This window comes from Micromys minutus (genome assembly GCF_963924665.1).
Source record: "Micromys minutus genome assembly, chromosome: 16".
Taxonomy (NCBI): Eukaryota; Metazoa; Chordata; class Mammalia; order Rodentia; family Muridae; genus Micromys; species Micromys minutus.
In genome coordinates, this window is record NC_137985.1 from 38,275,214 (window position 1) to 38,284,377 (window position 9,164).

Genomic DNA, 9,164 nt, shown 5'->3' on the forward strand with positions numbered 1-9,164 from the left:
CTGGCAGTCAGGATATCCCGAGTTCCCCAAACTCAAAGGGTTTGCTAGGAGAACACCTTGCTCCCTGTATGATGGTGACCCTCACAGTCTGAGGAAACCTATACAGCAACAAGGTGAGCTGGAGCACTAGGCAGGAGAAGCTCTGGAAGTTGATTGATTAGCTAGGCTATATCCATATGGCCAGAGAAGGAAACAAAGAAATCTGCTCTATTTTTATTTTTCTTAAATTAATTGTGCTTTATTTACATAAAGCTTATCTCTCAGCAAATGCCTCCTGTGTTGTCCAGGCTGGCTCCTCCTGCCCAAGCCTTCTGGGTGCTGAGATGTTGGGCATACACCCCCAGACGTGGCACATTTGAGATTCTACTTGCAGAGTTTGTAATACAGAAGGGGAGGTGAGTTCTGCAGGGATCTGGAATGTGAGGCTCACTTCAGTGAGCTGCAAGTCTTCCCTTCTAGGATAAAATATATACATCCTGCAAAGGGAACAGCTGTGTCAACCCCTCCATGGCTCCAGGACATCACAGAGAATGTAAGAGCCAGAAGATAAGCATGCCATGCTTCTGAATATGACATGACCATGGTAATGTCCACACAGCAGCTATGGCTACCTGAAAAAGACCTATATATGCACACATGCAGGCACACAGGGACACACACACAGCACACATGAACAATGCACATAGGCACACACTGGCATACACTCATACAAAATATACAGGTGCGCATACATAGATGCACACACACATACCACATACACAGGCACACAGACAGACAGGCACAGATACACACACACACACACACACACACACACACATATATACATACACACAGGTATTATCCCATGTACACACATCCATGTAGATGCATATCATACAAGAACATGAACATATGCATACAAGCATCCCTCCACATACACACATCACACATACATGTGCGCACACAGGCCATGTGTTTACACACCTCACACAGTACACGTGTACACATGCATGCATACACATATTCAGGTACATATGCATGTGCACACATGCACACTCCCTATGCACACATGTGCACCACACACACACACACACACACACACACACAAGAATAGGACTAGTTGGGAAGAGGATCAACTGGAGTGAGCTGGGAATAAAGAGGGTGATGAGGGTGAAATTGGCCATCACAATATATTGAATACCATTTGTAAAATTTTTAATTAAATTTTTAATTAAAAATTATAAAAATATAAATGGAAATTGAGCAGTGAGCCAGATGACTGAATGGAGAACCTTGATTGGGAGGTTCCTGTTTCTGTTTCCGCAGCCACCCCACCGCAGAAGGCATGCACATCTGTTTTTCTCTGAGCCTGATCTACTGGGCTCACAGAAGTCTCTCAGTCAGTGTAGGTGATACCGTGTCGGGGGATCGTGGTGCAGCGTTTTTCCTGGGCACAGTCATCTTGGGTAAGCAGTGATTTTGTGTGCTGTGAGCCATTGTTTGAGCTGTTCTGAGAAGATGGGTAGTTTTCATTCAGAGGAAGGGTGGTTAGGTTAAATGGCCCTGATGTAGGCTGAGGAGGCTCTGCATGGAATTCCCGGTCTCTGCAGGAGGGCTGCCATGAGGCAGACAAGTGGGCGCAGCTTTAGTTTCTGTCCTGTACTTCGTGTCAAGGTTCTCAGAGGACGAGAAGTAAGCCTTGCTTGTGATAAACACAGACGAGGTTGCTCAGAAGCTTTAGCTTTCCCGTCTCTGATGGCTTGAGGCAGGACGGTGACTGTTTTTGAGCTCATGGCAGGACTCCTACCTCACTGTTTTCGCCATGTTCTGGATGAGTCACCAAGGCAGCACTTCAAGTTCCCAAGAGAGTATTTACTGTCTTTACTCATCCCACCCTGACATTGTCCAACCTCCAGGCCAGATGGTGACTAGGTACATGCTGGTCTGCAGGGAAGGGGGGATGGTTTCCAAGGTCCCATCTGAGTAGTGTGTAACCTAGGCTGTGCTTCAGAAGCCACAAAGCACCCTTCTGCCCAATCTGTATTACATGGTCTCAGAAGGAAAGTCAAGAGCACATTTCAGAGGTTTGTACCTCAGAGTGGTCTTCGGGGCTTGTATACTTACAAATTTCTGAGAGCTCAAAGGTACACAGGATGTGCAGGGAAGTTGAGGGGACTTAGCATGCCACACAGCTGTCTGTTTTTGTAGTCTTTGTTCTTACCAGGGGCAAACTGGCTAGGAGACAGCACCCTGCTCTTCTATTGTCTTATCTGAGGGCCATTTTCGCATTCTGTGTGTTATTCTCATTGTTACAAATCTCTTTTCTGAAGCTTTTCTCCCCGGGCCATAATTATACCCAGGAGAAAAGTTCCCATTCATTGGTAATTGTAGGAAAGAGTTCCTGGTGACTGCACATATTCTAGAACTGATAGGAGATATTTGCCAGGAGTTACTGTGAAGGAGCCTTGAGCTTGGGTCGGATGCTCAGTCAGCTAGGGAAATGACTCGAAGTGTGGCATCACCTGAAGGTTGTCTGCTGGGCCAAGTCAGTATCCAGAAAGGGAGCAGGGTAGAGAGGAGAGGTTATCAGACCCATCATCAAGGCAAGTCTGTTGGAATTTTAAAAGCCAAGATTTCATTTGTTTGTGTTTAGAATTCAGAATATTGGGGATCAATATATGTTTCAAGATTTGAGTGTGTGTGTGTGTGTGTGTGTGTGTTGATTTACTAAGTAACATTTTAGTTGACAATGCACAGACAGAAGTTCTATAAGATTATATAACCTAGCAGCATTGTAGCCATCTTAGTTTGTGTAGGTGCACTCTGGGACGGCCACAGAATGGAGTTTCCTGATGACATATTCATCCTCACTAAGTGATGTGTGATTGCGTGTGTGTGCAATTTCTGAATATTTGCTACCTACCCAGGAAATTGAAATGTAACTAGAGGTTTCTTAATAAATTTCCAATGTGTCATAATGAGCTTATTTGAGAAGCTGTAAAGGAGGATTTCCTGACCCCCTGACTCCAACACCATGCAAGCACCAGAGCTGTAGTGATACATGGACACCTTCTTAGCCACTTGGAACTTATCATCTTGGAGAGTGAGGGGAAGAGCAAATGTTTAACCAGATGAGCACCCCAACAAATAGATGATTACACGCTGTGGCAGATCCCAGAAAGATAAATAGCACCATGAAGGTGTGTGGCTAAGTGGTCTGTCCTAGGATGGCTGGCTGGGAAGAGTTGTCCCTGAAATGATGTGTAATTTGATAGCTGAAAGAGGAACCAATAAGAGTTCAGGGCATGAAGGTATTCGAAGAGGTTTGGAAGAACATTCAGTCAGGGGGAGCATATTAATCTTGCTTCTCCAAATGAAGCCTGGGGAGTCTACACACTAAAGCATCAGCTTTGATGGATGTGGAGGGACGTGTGATGTGATGACAACAGGCTGGGCTTGAAAGAGCCAGATTTCCAGCTCTCCTGGGCTTCAACTTAGACTGTGCCAATCCGCCATGTGTTCTTAGGCAAATCGCACCACCCACCTGTACCTCAGTTTCCCCATCTCCGAAAAGTCCCACAGTTGTGGTGAAGATTGAGTGAGCTAGTGTGTGGACTGCTCAGACAGTCCTTGGCACTACAGCTCTCTCTGTATTTCATATCGACTCTTGTTAGCGGATTAGTGTAGTTGCCTATCAACTAGAGAGGAAAAAATAAAGTCTGAGCCTATACTGTTAAAGTTGAGTTCCAGGAGGTTGAGCCTGGAAAATAACTTGTTTAAAAATAAAAATAAAAAAAGGACAACCTTCAAATTCATGCTCTTTCTGCCAAAAATCATTGCTTTTCTCTCCTGTTCACACAGAACTTTATCAGTGCATTTGAGTATTTAGGGCTGAAAGTGTATGCCTTTTTATTTACCACACTTTACATTTCTTAGAACTGGTTTGAAGAAAAGAAGGCTGGGTGTGGTCGAGTGAGTGAGTCCTTTACAAGCTTCTGGGTTTTTTTTTTTTTTTTTTTTTTTTTTTTTTTTGGTGTGTGTGTGTGTGTGTGTGTGTGTAGAACAGTGTCAAGGGGTTGTGGGATGCCTTGAAGCTGATTTCGAGGTAATGGTCACATTGTTGGTGACAAACATTTATCTGGCATGCTCCCAGCAATTTGTAGATCCCTTAGCACAGTGGTGGAGCACAAATACAAACAAGACACCCACGGTCCTGTCCTTGAGAGCGTACAGACTTTAACTGACGTTGGGTTGGTGTCAGACATGCAAATTAGCCATTGCTCTTCTGAGCATGTGGTGCTCTCTTGAGGGATTCCTTTGAGGGCTGGGAGCTGTTTGCCGAGCAGAGGGCTCAGTCGATCCCTGGGAAGGTGATGGGTATCTTGGATGTCTGAATAGGGTATACGAGAGTTAAGACATGCCACAAGGGAAGCCTGTGATGGCCACCAGCTGTATCTGTGTGTGTGGGGGGGTGGTCGGCACGGAACACATCTGTGTTTTCGGTAAAGGGACTTATATTTGACTCCTGGCATAGCTGGAGCAATGCAATTAATGTCTACTCAGTGGTAGTCAGAGCTTCTAGTTCATTCTGATAGTTTGCTGGCAGCTCTAATGTCACAGGCTGCTCTCTGTCTGGCTCTTGGGTTCTAGAAAAATGGGATCTTGTCTAGTGATTCTTCCTGTTTTCTCAAAGCACTGTTATCTATATGACCAAATCTGATCCTTAAACCTTGTTATCCTGTGCTGTAGGCAAGGACGATAAGGAAGAGTGAGTCAGGGACCGCCTGGGAAGGAGTCTCCTTGGGCAGGTTTCATTTTCCAAGTGAATTTTTTGGATTGGAATACAGGTAAGGCATCTTTTTGACAGCCAATTGAAATACGTGCTTTTCTGTTTTATTTTTAGAATCATGTGTATATGTATAGGCTTATGTGGGGTGTATGCACACTAATACGGGTGCCTGTGGAGGTCAGCAGTGTCAGATGTCACTGGACGAGACTTATAAGTTGTCGTGAGCCGGTAGGCATGAGGCTGAGAGGCAAACTCAGTCTCTGCAAGAACATATATGCACCTAACCACAGAGCCAGGGAACATGCCAACCCCAGGCAACTGCTCTTTGGGAAGGAAAAGGCCAGTGCTAGATAGATGTCCTAGCAGAGCCAGCTGGCACCCCCTGCTATTTATACAACAAGGGACCATTCTTAGCAGTTCTGAGCAGAATACTACTGGCCAGGTGGTTAGGATTTGGGGGTCAGAGCTGAGATGGTTATGGCTGTAGGTCTGACCCCCCCCCCCAAGATGTATTGAGTTGTAACCTCTTAGTGTTAAGGTTCTTCAGTTTGGCTAAGAACATTTTGGGGGAACTTTGTATAGAACAGTGAGTCATTTTCAAAGAACTGGTAGATGTCATGAAATTAATAGCACAGACATTAGAGCAAAGACATTAGAAACAGCTTTTTACATGTACAGCGCAATTCTTGGTTCTACCCACACCGTCCTGCCCTACAAAGGTTGGGGAGGGGGAGTCTTTTTATGTGGTATCTTTGTATTTTGAATTTGATAACTAATACTCTTAAGGCTTAAACTTTCCGCTCTGTGAACTGAGGCTATGACTCCATTAGTGGATCGATTGCTTAGCATGTGTCATGCCCTAGGTTTAAACTCTCCCACCACAGTGAGAACCAACCATTGATCACTAGCCAACTTCCATCCTTTGCCTATTTCTTCTCCCACATGGACCGAACAGTCTTTGCATGTCTCAAGCTGTGATTCCAATTCAGCTGGAGGGACAGGTAGAAAGTTGAGGCTACGGATCCCATAGTGTTTGTTGTATGTCTGAAGCATCCAGGAACATCTAGGGTTGATGCATTTGCCTTTTTTTTTTTTTTTGGTTTGGAAAAGCAACTTTCATCTGACTATCCCCTCCGGCCAACCTGAAGCTGACCCCACATGTCTCTGCGAGCATCGCGTGGTTTTGTTTTGCCATAGCATCTTCTCAGCATCTGTCTTGTTTATGCATAATCTTGCTTTTCTCTCCCCCACCCTTCCCCATAGGTAACCCATAACTGTGTGGGGGCTTCACCTCTCACCGACAGTCTGTGCCAGTGCTCCAGACAGAACCTGGCCCACATTGGCACTCACCGTTAGCTTGTTCAGTTAACAGTGCTCTCTGGATATAATGTTCTGATTATTCCTTTTTTAATTTTAGGAGTGAAAACTTGAAAGCGTCATGCTTTGCCTCCTGAAACTGATTGTGATTCCAGTGATCCTGGGTAAGTGCAAGCAAGAGACGAACAGAGATGTTTGGATTTTCCTTTGTCTCATATCTGCATTTTTGACGTTTATCGATTTATTTTGTGTTGTGGGGAGGAGCATGTGGATGTCAGGGATGTGCGGGAGCTGGTCCTTTCCTTCTCCCGTGTGCTTTCCTGGAATTGAGCTCATATCTTCAGGCTTGGTGACAAGCACCTTCTCCCACTGAGCCAACTCTCTAGCCCCGGTCTCAGACAGTTTAAAAGATTAATCTTGTGTATGCTTAATTCCCTTTGACTTGTGACGAACGGAGACCCCCGAGCTGGAACGTCTTGGTTCTGGTGAAGCCACTGTTTTGGAAGCAGGTGGTTGAGTCTTCTTGCCTTTGTCTGTTTTTGTTGGGCACAGAATGTCGTTGGCTCCTTTCTGGGTGTTCTAGAGTTTCCCTATGACATCCCTACACTGGACACTGGTACCTGTCAATTACGGCTGGTTTCGGATGTGGAAGGGAAATTACTAAAGAGGAGTGGAGGGGCCTTTTATTCGTGTGGTTTCTAAACACAGGGAGCTCTTCCCCAATTTGCAGTTGTTTTCCTTGCCTGGATCGCTCTGTTTCACCCAATTTTTGCCCCCCCCCCCCCCCGCCCCTAGCACCTCACTCCAAAAAGCTTGCTCAAGCCTTCCAGATTCTTTAAACTTCCCGAGTTCTACTTCCTCCTGGGAACCTGCTTTGGCTCAGTAGACTGAGTGTGAATTTCCTGCCCAGTCCTGGCCCAGTTGTTCAAGGCAGTTTCTGTGGCTCACTTCCACCTCTTTCTTTTCTCTTTCTCTTTTCGGCCTGTTTCTTGTTTCTTATTCCACAGAAATGGAACCATGGGAAGAAGAAATTAGTTTAGCGCTTTGTTTTCTTTTTTATAAATTTAGTTTGTAGCCAGGGTCTTTCTGTGTGGAGGACGATGAGGGTGGGATCAGCCCTAGGTGTGGCTGAGGAGGTATTTATTGTAGCTATGAGGGAGAGCACTGACAGAGGCCAGGAAGTGTCCAAACTGAACATGGCCAGCAGATTAGACCAGGCCATGAGAAAGGAGAGAAGGGCAAGAGAGAGAGACGGAGAGACAAAAAGAGCAGAGCTGAGAGGCTGAGAAATAGAAGAGAGGTTAAAGAACGTGTGTGGCCAAAATGGCTGGGCTATATAGGAATCAGAAGCTGGTGGAAGGGAAGGGAAGCTTAGATACTGGAGAGGTTTAGGGTAGGGTATATGAGGAACGCTAAGAGGAGCCAGGACTCTGTAACACGTTTCCCATGCTGAGAGCAGGTGTGTGTATGTGTGTGTGTCTGTATGTGTGTGTGTATGTGTCTGTGTGTGTATGTCTGTGTGTCTGTGTGTGTGAGAGTGTGTGTCTCTGTGTGTGTGAGTGTGTGTGTCTCTGTGTGTGAGTGTGTGTGTGTCTATGTATGTCTCTGTGTGTGTCTCTGTGTGTGAGTGTGTGTGTCTGTGTGTGCACAGCATGAGTTTTGGTATGTTAAATAAGCACCACAGTTAACTATTGTCCAGGATTTCTTTGGGATCTGATACTGCCTAGACCAGGCTGGTTTTGAATTCAGCATCTTCTTTTCTCTGCCTCCAGTGTTGGAATCACAGACATGCATCATCATGTCCAACTCTTAATTATCATTTATTATTTTACTTATTTATGTGGGGGCACAAGTATAGAGGTCAGAGAACAACTTGCAGGAACTGGTTCTTGGACCATGTGGGTCTTGGGGATTGTACTGAGGTCACAAGGCTTGGCGGCATCTTGCTGGCTTTCTTTGTTAGACAGTGAACCTTGTCTCAGCAAGATAAACAAAAGAGCTACCTTTGCTCAATTTCAGGTGACATCAAACACACACATACAGACACACACAGAGAGACCCCCCCCCCCATTCTTCCTCATAGGAAAATTCCAAATAGCTTCTGGAGCTCATTTGAGTTGTTTCAAAAACGCCATCCAAAGGGTGAGTTGGTATGTTCTCTTCCATCCTCCCTACTGTGTGAGCCTGCTGTTGGGCAGGAAGCTCTCTCTCTTCTCTCAGGAGAGAGAGATGAAAAGACTTGGCACCTTTCCTGCTCATTCCCATATGTGTTCATTTGGCTCTCTAATACGAACTGGGCAGCATCTAAATTTGTCTGTCAGGTTTTGTTCTTTTTGCAAGAGGATATCTTGTGAAAACCAAAATGTTCTTGCTGTGGTTTTCTCTCTTAGCGACCTCTTGAAATTCTGTGAGTGACAGGAAGAAGATGGGGGTGAGGGAATCCATGCCTGGGGATGCCTCTTAAAAGCCAGAGTTGATGGCCAGGCCGGGAGAACACAAACATGAAGGAGATTCAAAGAGAGAGTTATGCTCTGGCTCTGGCCCACTTAACTGTAGAAAGACTCAGCCAGTAAATGCAGAGAGATGCTTTGTGAACGGATTAAATAAAGGGAACCGAGGAAGAAAACAAAGCCACCAGTAAGCGGGTCATCCAGATAGGGAACCAGTGAGCTCATGAGCGAGCAAGAGCTCACTTCCTGTTTAATTTAACCTTAAGAACACTGTGCGCAGAGCTAGGAGAAGTGAGTCAGGGGATGTGGACTTCAGGATCTCCTTTCATAAAAAAAAAAAGGGAGGGAGAAGGAATTCTAGAAAAGGGGAAGTGAGGTCAAGGGGACCAATAGGCTCATCTTGCAGTTTGAAGGGTGCAGAATCCCTCAGACTTGAAGTGAGGTAGATAAACAGAGAACAGCTCTCCTTTGTTGTGCTGGTTTCACTGAGGGGGCTCCAAGTGCTTAGACTGGATCATGTATCTAGAGATAGACACTGAGTTTTGTTGTTGAAGCTGCTTGTCTAAATAACACGTCTGCTTGCCTTTAGCCCCTATAGGTTATCCACAGGGCCTGCCAGACTTGACTGT